Raw genomic sequence first — 15057 nt, 5'->3', positions numbered from 1 at the left:
TGTGACCTGCACCTGAGTGACACTAAGTGCATATTGTGATGTAAACTCTACAGATTGCCCAACATTGTACCGTAAAACCTGTGAAGATATAGTAAAGAAGGGAAACCCTTCACTTTATTGTTGTTGCTTTTACATTTGTTCATAAAGTAAAAGGCAAACTTAACATCAAAAGTCGTTTCAGACCCCTTGAAGATCAATGTCGAAAAAGTTTTTGTGTATCTTTTGCGAATTAGAAAAGTACTTGGAATCATCCACCCTCCTTGCCTTTACCTTTGCATACTTGTAACCTGCAATTTGAAAGACCTTCCAAAAGGATTTCCCCAAAACACAAGGCCATGAATCAGTCATGATACAGAAAACCCCTTAAAGAGCCATTCATAACTATAACCTTAGGACCAGTCCTGTCCACCATGTTGGTCATCCGCATCTTTCATCCACCATAACTTCTGTTCATTCATTCATTCATTCATTCATTCATTCATTCATTCATTCATTCATTCATTCATTCATTCATTCATTAACTCTCTCATTCACTCATTCACTCACTCACACTCATTTACTCACACTCACTCACTCATTCACTCACTCACTCATTCACTCACTCATTCAATCACTTACACATACACACACACACACACACACACACACACACACACACACACTCGCTCACTCACTCATTCACTCACTCATTTCATTGAGCTTACCCGGAACTCATATACACGTTTGACTTTGTTTCCTTTATTCATTATCGTGCTAATCCATGATTCTAGATACATGTATAGAACATAATGGAATTGTCCAAATGGCTGCTTACTTACAATAAGTGCAAGCAATTCCACCAAAGACTACAAGTATATCTATTTGTCTCCCTACGCAATACATAGCCTTGCAAAGTACATCAATTCCCCTTATTATGTATTAAAAGCTGCCATACTTACATAGTAAGCAATTTGTGACCAAGATAGCTATTTAATGGCATGATATGGCAAGGCAGATTGGAGGTGTTCAGTAGTGTCTAGTTAGCTAATCCTGAGTGACGATTTTCTATAACTACTAAAGGCTTTACTCTACTCGCCGAGGGCACTTTTACATAATTCAATATTGTACAATATCTTTCTCATGTTGGGATGTGACGTGTTGTCTCCATAGATAACTTTCATCATATTCAAAGACTGTTCGTAATACTTGATGGCTTTACTGTGATCACCGAGTTGTTTCCAACATACTCCAATGTTAGAAAGTGATGAGGCAATGTCAGGATGTGGCGTTGTTTCTCCATATATTGCCTTTCTCATCTTCAGTGACTGTTCGTAATAGCTGATAGCTTTTCTTTGATCATTGAGGTGACTCCAACATGCCCCAATGTTGTTTAGTGATGACGCAATGTCAGGATGTGGCGTTGTTTCGCCATAGATGGCTTTCATCATCTTCAGTGACTGTTCGTAATAACTGATAGCTTTCCTCTGATCACCAAGTTCATTCCAAACTGTCCCAATGTTGTTTAGTGATGAAGCAATGTCGGGATGTGGCATTGTCTCGCCATAGATAGCTTTCCTCATCTTTAGTGACTGTTCGTGATATCTGATAGCTTTCCTCTGATCACCAAGGTCACTCCAACAGTTACCAATGTTGTTTAGTGATGTAGCTCGCTAAGGTTCCTGCCTTCTGCTTCTTTGTTAGCCATTTTGTGTATCATATATTGATCAAAGGCTACCACGGAGTAACTGTGTACGTGTAGCGGGCAGGTAGACGCTAGGGAGTTGCTTGAACAAGGCCCGGGGGCGATGGAAGACAGCGATCTCATGGCCACTAGTGGGTAGGTAAAAAAACTAACGGTTCGCAGAGCACAACTTATCCGGTTCGCGTTCGGGACACTAAAATCCCTGATTGATATCGTTTATGACTGATTTGTAGGGACCAAAGACTGCTCATTCAGCGTTACTTCCCTCCAAAATCTCTATTAAAGTTCAAACCAGCTCTTTCGCTTGCTGCCCTAATTTGTATGTAAATTGGCTTGGTTGTTGAGTGATGAGAGCCCCAGGAGGCGTAAGTAGTATAGGAGGCCCAGTCAATATATTATCATCAGTCGGCTAACGCTTGTGGATAGATGATTTTTGGTGTCACAGTGACACACACACACACACACACACACACACATACACACACAGTGACACACACACACACACACACACACACACACACACACACACACACACACACACACACACACACTAATATACATACAAGGTAAATACAACAATATTTGTACATCTACGTAACATAACATTATAGGGAAGTCTGAAAATATTATAAAATGTAACACTACATTGTACCATGTATGCTCAGAGTTCCACATGAAGACAGCTGGTTGATCAAGCTGGAAAAACCACAAGTCTTGAATGGTGTTGAAGAAAGAGATCAGAAGAGGACTCCTCCAGAAGACAGCACGCAGATAACGCATGGCATGTTTTGCAAGTCCTGCTTCTGTCAAATGTATTTCAATTCGCAGTAGGATTCGGAGGGAAAAGGAGGTTTTTGCAGCATTTCGAATCTGTGATTGAAGCAATTCTGTAACAATATACTTGATCGAGTCCTTGATCGAGTGTTCATACAATATGCCGTAGGAGCAACTTGTGAGATGCAAACGATATATTCCAGAAGACAATTGTACATTGTACAATAGATGCTATTTTCCGTCTGTTTTGTGCTGTTAGTTTGTTTTCCAAAACGTGTAACAGTTATATGTATTCGGTTCCAAACATAAGAAACCCTTGTTGTTCCAACAGGTCTATTCAAAAGGCAAATCAGAGTGGCTAGTGTGTAAGGCTAAGATTAGGGTTCTAGTTGTGGCTAGTGTGTAAGGCTAAGATTAGGGTTCTAGTTGTGGCTAGTGTGTAAGGCTAAGATTAGGGTTCTAGTTGTGGCTAGTGTGTAGGGTTAAGATTAGGGTTCTAGTTGTGGCTAGGGTGTAAGGCTAAGATTAGGGTTTTAGTTGTGGCTAGTGTGTAGGGCTAAGATTAGGTTTCTAGTTGTGGCTAGTGTGTAGGGTTAAGATTAGGGTTCTAGTTGTGACTAGTATGTAGGGCTAAGATTAGGGTTCTAGTTGTGGCTAGTGTACAGGGCTAAGACGGTGCCTTGTCTGCGTGTCTGTTCAGCAATGGGACAAGCTGGTGGCCTGGGTAGTGCTGGTACAACAGTGGCCGTACCAAGTCAGGGTTATATAGGTCTAGGGCTCTGGTTGTGGCTAGTGTACAGGGCTAAGACGGCGCCTTATCTGTGTATCTGTTCAGGACTGGGACAAGCTGGTAGCCTGGGTAGTGCTGGTACAACAGTGGCCGTACCAAGTCAGGGTTATATAGGGTTAGGGTTCTGGTTGTGGCTAGTGTACAGGTCTGATACGGTGCCTTGTCTGTGTATCTGTTCAGGACCGGGACAAGCTGGTAGCCTGGGTAGTGTTGGTAAATCAGTGCCGGTGGTCGTACCAAGTCAGGGTTATACATGTATAGGTCTAGGGTTCTGGTTGTGGCAAGTGTACAGGGTTAAGACGGTGTCTGCGTGTCTGTTCAGCAATGGGACAAGTTGGAAGCCTGGGTAGTGCTGGTACAACAGTGGCCGTACCAAGTCAGGGTTATATAGGGTTAGGGTTCTGGTTGTGGCTAGTGTACAGGGCTAAGACGGTGCCTTGTCTGTGTGTCTGTTCAGGACTGGGACAAGCTGGTAGCCTGGGTAGTGCTGGTACAACAGTGGCCGTACAGGACCAGCTGGATCGTCCTTCACGCTGAAGACCTCGAGCTGAAGGCAGTCATGAAAAAACGGGAGAAGCTCAGCGGCTGCGTCGAACAAGGACCGTAAGGCAACATACTCCTTATATAGTCACGGGGATCTGACGCAATTAGTCACGTGGTTATGACGAAATCAACCGTCAGCCGTGTTGGCACTTCGGCAGAACGTACTGCACTGCGCGAAACCCGTAATGTATTGTACATAGCACTTCGGCAGAATGTTTCATATAAGGTCGTATTCGCTTATATAAGGTTAGCATTTCGACAGTAGTTTCCAAATGTTGTGTCAGAAAAGATATCGTCTGCAACAGGCAAAATTCTGATGCAACTTTGACCAGAAATCCAACGAAAAACGCGAAAATCCAGGGTTCTGCGCAGGCGCAGTACGTTCTGACGACGTGCTGCCGTGTTGGTGGTTTAACGATGCATGTAGGGAATCTAGATAACAATTTCTTTCAGCATTAAAACGAACGATTTTCGCTTAAGTGCCGAGATGGCATTGTATAAAACGTTCCTGACCTAAAATCGCGCCTTTTTTTTATCTGCCGATTCACGGTCGCCATCTTGGAGCCTGCCACCCTCCAACATGGCGGCGGCTATTCAAAGGTTATAACGTAACGTGCATATGTCATATTTTGGAACACTTTTTCATACCTAGAGGCTACCAAACTTGAAGCGATGAATTACAACTTGTGTTACATGTTTGTACATGTTTCAAACACATGATACTTCTCTCATACAGGTAAAATGGAACATTTTTAAGAAAATGATCAGTGTTTTTTTTTTCAACCATAGAGACGACTACATGGACAAGAAACTCCTCGCCATCTTTAAGTCTGCACAGGAGAAGCAGAAGGAGCTGGAGAAGAAGGGAGAAGCCTTAAAGAGGTTAAACTCCTTGGATGGAGACACTGAACTCCTTGAACTGTTCCTTCAGGAGTTTGACTTTAGTGTGCAGGTAAGACATCTACTGTTTGAAAATTAGACGTGCTGACAGAAGGAAAACATACTGTTTTTGTTTCGGATCTGTTTTCTCTTCTGCAGTTCCAAAAAGATGCCTGGACTAGACGGTTGTCACAATGCTTACTCAAGTTGTAACGGACACAATGTGGTCCTGATCATGAGTTACATTACATAGCAAGTGGCAGAGCAGAGTTGTGGGCTTGTCACCATACACATCAACGTCTTTGAGTAAGAATAAACAGAGCAGTTAGGCTAGACCATGTGAAGGTGACATGTGTATTTTTTTCTGATTACGTTAAAGTTCTAGTTAAGTTTTATTTCTTTTCTGGTTTCAGGACATGTTCGACCTCCTCCCCGTCACGACAAACTTGGACTCTTCCATCAAGATGACGATCAACTCTGCGATTGGCCAGGCATGACGTCACGCAACCTACTGACGTCATGCAACCTACTGACGTCATGCAACCTATTGACGTCATGCAACCTGCTGAAGGCGGGACCGGTCAAATAATAAGCAACGAACTAAGTGTTGGTGGCAACCTGATACAAAACCAATAAGTCGGCAGAGAATGCCTTGCCGATGCGGGTGACATGTCCCGGGCTTGAGACACTAAGACGTAGGCACTATACCCAGTAAAACTCTCTCGTGTTGCTTTACAGTATAGTAGGACCTTCTAGAGTTGCATTTACATGTTTTTATAGAGTATTGTGGTTGTTAATCGGTTTCTGTACATAAATATTTATAGCACAAACACTTAGTTTAATAGAAGTTGTTATTACTAATGATTAAGTAGTACTCAGTCTCTTAGTGTCACTGACGAAAGCTACAAAATGTAGTAGATGCTATCTGAAACGTCTGACCGTTTCCAAAATCATGTCCAGTTTCTTGAGAAACTGCTTTTTGGCGTATGAAGTGTTTCGTTTATGCAAACAACCAAAACGGCCTCGGTTTGGAAATATGGCATAAGCATAACATGAGTAATTTTACCTGCACTTCACATGGCAGTTATTAGGTGGCGTTATTGGGTTGTCTTTTCATCGGTTTGATCAAATTTTTTTTTGTTTTTTTTTAATATTCCGAAACATCTAATCACAAGACGTGGTGACGACACACTCAAGTTTCTTCAACTTATATTAATGACGACACCAACACAGGGGACAAGACAATACTCATTTTCACCTGAGCGAAGTGAGGAAAGTCGTGTAAAGTGCCTTTCCCAAGGGCACAAGATCGGTGGCATGTCAGGACTCGAACCCAGGGCCTCTGGTTTCGAGTCGAGAACGCTGCCGCTGCCGCTGCGCCACACGACCCCACCCATGATCAAAGGTTGCACTGAGGAGAGAACAACGTTCAAGTTTTGTGGTTCGAATAAAGTTAACCATGCTTTTTCTTCCTTTCTGGGGCATAAATGGTAGTTGTTTCTTATTCTCCAAGCTGAAGTTCAGACTTAAACGTATTTTTGACGTGTTTAATCTGTTTCAAGGGGATTTTCTCTTTGCACCGGTTTAGTTTTTTCGACAGTCTACGGTGTCGCATCGGATACTACCCTGCCGATTTGTCAATTTGATACTGTCTTAACTTTCAGATTTGATACTGACTTGCTAGTTTGATACTGGCTTGCAGACACAAAACTATCTGCTCGAAGATAAGGTCTTACTGTTTGTTATAGAAGGGGGTGATATGACGCCACTGAAGACAATAAAAATATTGATATAATAAAGTAATCTTAAACAAAGCAATTATAACTGAGACGGTGCAATTTATGAATATGTATTGTGCAGGTATATATATATATCAGTACAACTACTGAAAATTAACTATAAATACAACATTATACCAAAACGCAAATACCAAACGAAATGTCACATGATGTGAAATTATTTTTCGAAAAGAGATAAAAATCAATACTATTGGCTTAAGTTTTTTTTCAAACCAAATGCTAGATAATAGCTATAATAATATAACTAGCTATAATAATATAACTAGTTAATAACAAGTGTTAGTGTGATAGTTGATTCTTAACAGGATATTAACCAATAACATGGTTAGCAACAATAACATGCCATAAACTATAGACATCGATCCATTTATTGTATGACCAAAAAGTCTGCTATGTAAACGTCCACTTTGAATATGCAGAGGAGTCACTGTAAACAATTAAATGTTTTCGAAGGATAAAGATTTTTCTAATCTTCATAACTACGATGTCTACGTTTTGAAATGTACAATATTTTGTGTATTTTAGTATCATGATCTTAAAGATGTAGTAAGGTGGTATTCGATATTTGTTTTTAGTCCTCACGTGCATCATGTAGTCTAGACATTTTCAACCTACATGTACCATCTTTGGAAATAGACCCCCCCCCAAAAAAATTACCTACCTACCCAGTACCTAGCTACCCCCCCCCCATAAAAAACGCTACATACCCAGTCTTTACTATGATAACAAACCAGAACAGAACACAGATATTTGACGGCAAATGCAGGTTTATTTAGACTAATTAAAAATGACAAACGATCGCTTAACTTAAGCATGTTTAATCTAATGTATTAAGGTTTAGGGATAACGTGGCTATAATGTTGTTTTCAAAATATTGATAATATCACTACACAAATGAAGTCATACAGTAAGGGATACATGTAGCTATAAATTGTTGGTCAAACGGTGGACAGTTGATGATGTCTTACATAGTACTGATTTCTTCAAGCAATAAAGTCCGGAAATAAACAAGATGACAGATTGTTATTTGTCTTACTCAATACGTCAGTTCATGGATGGAACATCGCATGCATGATGTCAAAGATGAATGCCTCTAACGTGTAGATGGTTCTTGTACAGACTGTGCTTGATACATGTCCTGACGTGTTTGTTTACGTCTCACAAGTCTTCAACTTTGACATATGCATCACTTTGCACATGCGCATTTAAATCCGTGACTCGCTGCAGTATTATGGATAAACAAGTATGTCGGCAGAAACCCTGGCACTGCGCCTGCGCTAAACCTTGATGCTTCGCGGCCACCATTAAATGCTTGGTCAGGAAATAATTTTCCTTTGCAGACGAATTATTTTCCGACACAAAACTTAAAAACTACAGACGGGATGTTTTCCTTACATATACAAATACGACCTTAACTTAGACGCTTTGCCATGGTATTATGCACAATACATTACGGGTTAGGCGCAGGCGCAGTACGTTCTGCTGACGTGCTGAATGAACATATGTTAACCAGACGTTGCCTTGCTTTAATAACATAACCGGAAGTTGATGTGTGATGTTTACTATCAACAGCAGCTCACCGATATTCAAGTATACAAGTATACCCAGTGAATCGATTTTGGTGAAGGTTATGGATTGATGTAAATTGATTTAACGCCATTTTGAACACATTTTACTTCATAATTATCAATATATCAACTCATACATTACTTTCTTTTAAAACAAATAACATCTTGGGTATATCCCTTATCAGGTGCATAATACCGGTATCTCAACCATCAAAATGTTTCAAACTGAAGTTGTTGTTGCATTCAAGTTGGAGTAAACAAATTTGCTTTCTTAGTCTGACAATTACCTTTTGTACATGTTAACCAACATACTTGTTATGTTATGGTTCCGTAATTATGATGGTTGAAACACAAGTAGACCTGAGTGCTACAAACGGGCAACATGGTGACGGGATTTCAGACAACTGTCATCATTGAGTAACCATGATGCCAACTAGTACTTCAATTCATAACTAATGAATTGATTAGATTAAATGATAAAAATTGATTAAGAACACTCTAAACCCGTGTCATAACAAGGTAATCACACCATCGGATATTGTAAGCTGGTTCATGGTTTAAAACGCGCATGCCCAGTGTAATTAGTTGATGGCTGCTATGACATAACATAACACTCCTGGACAGGGCATACACACAAAAACAGTTACTCAGTGCCTAAAAAAAATCAGTGGATGCTACTTGTATCGTCTAACAGTTTTCAAAACTATCTAGTTGCTTGAGATACTGCTTGCTTGTGTGAAAGAAAGGTCTTGGTTCGTAACCAATTTTTAACAATTACATCGAAACGCCGGCTCTTGTTAATTTAAAAAAAATGTCATGTGAATAAAGAATCTTACTAAACGATTCAGTTACAAACCAATTAAATTCACGAATGTTTGCATGTGTGTTTTCAGGTCAGTTGTTTTCGACTTTGACCTCGTGCATGCGCAGTTCAAACCATGAACAGAATTACTGTTTACAGACATGTAGCTCACGGCCAGGTTGTAAATAGGAACGCCGCAAAAAGATAACCAAGGTATGAACCTGCTACGACCGGGTGCTTATTGTACAATGTATATTTGAATATTCTTAAGTTTTTCTACATACAATGCAGGGACATGTTGTACACGCACACATAAATGAATTTTGTCTAGTCTGTTTCTTTGATGCCTTTTATCGGTAGTAACTTTGGATACAATTTGTAGTCAGATATTGTTAAATTGACTAAACGTAAAGTTAGTCCACTTCAAAAATGATTCAGTTAGTAAATAATCAGAAAAAAATGTTTGTGCACGGTTGTCCCAACATTGTATTGCAGTTGCCGTCGTACCAATTGAATCTGAAACAACCCAACTTTTCCTGACATAAGCCTTTGTCATCATATTTTGGTATTAATAAGCAGACAATAACTGAACGTTCATGTAAAATGTATGTTGGCTATTGTTTTCAGCTTGAATATCATCATTTAGACAAAGGAACTGACAATACTTAGTTCATTTTGTGTGATTCAAATTAAGTCAAACACGTAGGTTCTTTAACCCTACCTAGACCGGGGGGGGGGCTAAAAGTGCCCTCGCCAACTTTGATGTCGCCTAGCGTCTGACCGGCTAGCCGTAGAACGGCCAAACTTGGTGACTTTTCCTAGCAGAATATTGTTGGCAACAATTTTCTATCATTGGAATAAGATATTGTTTTTTTTGTTGCCATGGCAACGGGTTTCTGACAGGCATAACGACATAAAAATTGTAGATATCATAAATTTTCACTAGTACACCATTCTCTCAAAATTTGGTGGTCATACGACATACTGTTCGCGAGTTCTTGGGGGGGGGTCAAATGAGCCCNCCCCCCCCCCGGTCCCCCCCATGTCCAAAAAAGCCCGGTCTAGGTAGGGTTAAACCGTGATTTGAACATCTTCCAGTGATTTTGCTTCAGTCTCGACACTTGAATAAAAGACTCTATTTGTACATAGAAAACCTTGTCCAAACGAGGGAAAAACAGGTAGACTTTTACTCTAGGGAAGTCATGGACTAAAGGTTGTATCAAACCCAAAGGGCTTATATATAATTACTACATTCTACATTATCTCATTTCTAGGATACCAACTCTTTGATGTGTCTTCACTCTTCACTAATTAAACGATGTCTGCAGAAAAAAAGGAGATTGCAGATAGAAAATTAAAAAAAAAATGTTCGTTCTCGAATTGAGCATGCAGAATGTTCTGCTGCACAAAAAGTAAATTTTGAAAGACATTAAATCCTTTACCCTAGAAATGAGATAAACTAGTAAACAGCGGCCCTTACTGGATCTCACACGCGTTGCGTTAGTCTTGAGGAACTTGGCAGATGCCCTACACGCCTGCAGAAAGGAGAACAAAATTGAACGTCAGAAACCTTTTTTAAGGAACTTTAAGACGTTTAAAGCAATCGGGACAAGTGGGATGCATATGACCTTCAAAAACTCAACGAAACAAAGCCGTGTGAGGGCCAAAGCTGTATATAGGGACGAGGCTTACCGAAGACTTTCACCTCGCACAGGGTCAGGGTACGGCTTTTTCCTTGCAGAGCTACCCCAACGTACCGGCCCTGCAGACCATTGCACGGCACGGACTTGTGGGCCCCTGATATGGACTGTTGGCCGCCACAGGTGCCACAGGATGGGTTACTGGCTACGCTCGGACTGTGACCGACGTGTACAGAGAAAGGGTTCAGCCTCTCGCTGCGGTCGACACGGTTGAACACATCGACGGTGAAGATTGTACGGGTACTGCCCAGATCCACCCGCCACCATGGGTTGCTTTGGAAGGCTTCTGTATGTGTGCACGTATAACGGTCGCGCCAGTTGCCGTTTGTGTTCCCATCCACCGCATGTGAGGATACTCCGCCAGCTTTTATGGTGCTGGATTGTGCTGTGCTCCGCCCCCTTGCAAGGTTGGTAACTCCTACATAAAAGAATAAGTATCTTTTTTTTTAAATTCGGAGACATTAACTGTGAATTATTACATTGTAAGAGGCGACATGATCGTTGTCTACACATTTGACTTTTTTCATTTATATCCCATTTATATCTGCACCAGACTCAGATACCATCTATAACGGAGGACAGTTTACTACTTCTGTATACTGCTTGAAAACTATCATCAGTTTGCAGCTTAAGAATGACGGAATCACCTCACGGCTCTCCGCTAAAAGTCTTTAGCAGCAATCTGAGAAATTCTCTGCCAATAGACTGCCTGACTCTGACTAATTTCTGACTACTTGTGAGACATAATATTTACTTACCCGCATACTCAACGGAAAATCCATGATCATTAGATCTTTCGTCGGATCTGAAGACAAGGTGCATAGTCCTCCGGCTGGCCACGATCGCCGACGGAATTGTGTAGCCGCAGAATTTGCCGAGCTGTGTACCGCTGGAGGTGGCGCCGTCATGCACCGTCAGGGAGTCGTAAGCACAGTTTTTATATACCTCTACGTTCAAACTTGTAAACCTGAAACAGGTTAACGTTCAACATCAGCATATAACATAGCAAAATGCTTCCCATTTTTATCGCGAAATTATCATTAAAGATGCTGCTTGCATGGGAAAATAGTCCAAAATTAATTATGTTGATATGCGTCGATGAAGGTTAGACATCCAGGTAATACGATATGCCAAAAAACAGTTATCCAGTTGCTTGAGTAACTGTTTTTTGGCATATGTTGATATGATTATATGGATGACATCCGCTCGCGCATGAATTTTCGTATGTAATAGAATGCCAAAATCAAATGAAAAAGACAGACATGTAAAGAAATGAATACTTGGGTATTCGCCATACATTACTCTGTGTCATTTGTTCAACCTTCAAAACCACGTAGATTTCATAATGAAAGCAAATTGTTTGCCAAACTTTTTTATATTCGCACGCTTGCATCAGTTTTGGGGTTCCCTTAGAATGTCATCCATATATTCAAATCATGGCCTAAATCACATCGCACGCCAAAATAGCATAAATGAACAATCAGTAATGTTGCTACTTTCTGCTAGTTTGTGACTTTACAGGAGTAATTGTCTCCATAGTAATTGTCTCCATATGTCATTGGTTATCTCAGACTGGGTTGATTGCTTTACTTAGTTTGACATAAAAGTTTAAAACAAACTAGCTAAGGTTCACGTATAACCACCATATAGAGCACGTACCTTTAATTTAAAACTGTCACATGTTATAAACAGCACTGAAAGGCTATGAGACTAACGTCAAAGGACTAAGGCCAACGGAGGTACCTGATGGCGGCCAGCCTTCCCCTGCTGACAGTTATCGTCCAGGAACACCGGAGGTTGTTGTTGTACATGCCCGGGTAACCAGGGGAGGTGATTGTACCGGAGTCTCCGCTCAGTATGGCAGGATCCTGACAGCCGGAGTACTGAGCTGAGGTAGATGCTAAGATGGAAGGTGAAAATACAGTCATGATTTGCTACAGCTAGCACATATGCCGACATGCCACAGCAAGAAGAAGTGAAATTGGAATAAGCTTGGGTCCGGACACATGAGAACATTGTCAGTGAACATGTTGCGGGGTTTTACTGAAATGAAATTATGCAAGTATTTAATAAAACAACCATGAGCAGAGTTGGTTCTCATTTGGTGCACTTCTGTGCGTGTGCTTGCGCAGATTTGTGCATGTGTGCGTGCGCCTACGCGTGCGTGTTATGGATGTGTATGTGGATTTGTATGTGTAGGCGAATGTGTATGTGCATATGTATATGTATGTGTATGGTTATATGACTATGTTTATATGTATGTGTATGTTTATGTGTGATTGTGCCACGGTGTTTGTGTGTGCGTGTATGTGTAAGGGTATGTGTATGTCTATGTGAACGGATATCTATAGGAATGTGTGTATGTGTATGTATGTGCACCTAAGCACAGTCATGTGCATATGCATGCACATGTGCGCCATCAATACTAACCTAGGGTTGTTTTTAAAATCAGTCATTACCTTAAGCAGACCCAGCCGAAAACACTCTACAAAATTGTAACAAGTAACATGGTGCCTAAAGCATTAATAACATTAATTCCGAGATCTCATACCTCCATGGAATATAAACTTGACATGTAAATGTAAATTTCTTCTTTAATTATGGAAACGATCTCTACATTAACATAATAAATGCAAGGCGATGTTTACTTTTGATTAGCTTACACATATCCCACGTATGAAATTCCCATCATTCTAAGGAATGATTCTGATTAATTATGCAAAGTAGGTCCGTATTTCATAATTGGTATCTGGTTATATTCCACCTGCCATAGATTATAAATATTACATGTACCAAAGCCCCATGATGTAAAACACTGGAATTACAGAACTTCCTCATTAATTAGTCACCGTTTACATAATTTGCATCCAATAATGTAGATCTCTATCTAAGCTACCCCTTATTTGCATAATTTGCGTTTAATTATGTACAAATTTCTCTCAGCTACCTACACACCAAAAATGACAAAAATACGTTGTTCCTATCTGGACTTATTGGTTTTAGAAAAAATCGCATGAAAGTCCCCTGCAGTTCCAGAACAAGCTGCTAGGGCGGGGGCCCAAACCCACACCACTTTTCCTAGACAAGAAAAGCTATCTGTCACCAAAAAGTCAAGACCATAGCATGTTCAGGACAAAACATACAAAAACCGGAAGTTCTGCTGCAGTACCAAGGTCATCAACCGGGAGGCCCATATTTGACCTGTATCTTCCTAGGACTTACCAGCATACCAAATATCATCACAATCCATAAATGCGTTATAAATAAAGTTATGCTGACTACAAATGTGCGGAAGCGCAAACACACACACACACACACACACACACACACACACACACACAGACAAGCCTAAAACAATACCTCCATGTTTCATGGAGGTAATAAGACTAGGTACAACCAAAGGGACGTTAACAGAGAGAGTCTTTATCCTACTTGACACGACTTTATATTTGCACTCACGGGAGCAGGAAGTTGAGCCCGCTGTACTTCCAGTCCCAGCCGGACATTGCTGACAGTTGGTGGAGCCGGCGGAGCTGCTGAAGGTATCCGCTGGGCAGACCGTGCAGCTGGTGGACTTCGCCCGGGCGCTGAACCGTCCTGCTGAGCACGGGTCGCAGGCCGTCCCCTCGGCGTTACTGTAGGTCCCCGCCGGGCAGATCTCGTCCACCTGGTCTCCGTTGACGCACCTGTACCCAGACCGGCAGGCTTGACAGATGAAGGTTCCGTCCGACGTCCCTGGCACGGCCTTCTGCCCGGGGGTACAGCCGGACGTGCAGGTCCCGTTTGCCGACCTGTAGGAGCACGCGTGGCACTGGTCGGGCGCCGGCCCGGTGCACATCCTGCTCCCGGCAGAACTCACATCATGACACAGGCTGCTGCACTCTGAAACAAGTAATAGTAGTGTAAAACACGTCTTTCTATAAGGCCGCATCAAGTAATTTTTATGGATATCGTTCACGCGCGCTTTGAATTTGACCTGTTTCCATACTTGTTTCTTTTCATAACACCCAGAAAGATGTAATGACAGGAAAACAGGACAGGGTGGCAACCACTGTTTCACTGATTTACTGCATGCTGTTTTCATGACGAATAAATTAAAGAAAGAAAAATTAATACGTATTCCTGTATATGCCGCTGCCGCCATAGTGGGTTACGTTAGAGGGCACTCTTCCACACACACACACAAAGAAATAAACATACGAACAAATCTCTGCATATCCCACTGACGTCATAGTGGGTTAAAGGACACTCTTCCACATACAAACAAACAAATTTTAAGCCTTGTATACGTCACCGTTGTCATAGTGGGTAAAAGGGCACTTTCCTACACACAAACAAACAAACAAGCAAACAAACATACAATTACTTACCCTGAATATACCGCTGTCATCATAGTGGGTAAGATGACACTCTTTCAAAGACATACAAACAAAGAAACAAACAAATCCTAACCCATGTATTTGTCAATGTTGTCACAGTGTGTGAGAGGACACTCTTCCACACACAAACATACAAACATAC

The sequence above is a fragment of the Branchiostoma belcheri genome, unplaced genomic scaffold (assembly GCF_001625305.1).
Source record: "Branchiostoma belcheri isolate BF01 breed outbred unplaced genomic scaffold, Haploidv18h27 scaffold407, whole genome shotgun sequence".
Classification (NCBI taxonomy): Eukaryota; Metazoa; Chordata; class Leptocardii; order Amphioxiformes; family Branchiostomatidae; genus Branchiostoma; species Branchiostoma belcheri.
This window is presented reverse-complemented; position numbering follows the sequence as displayed.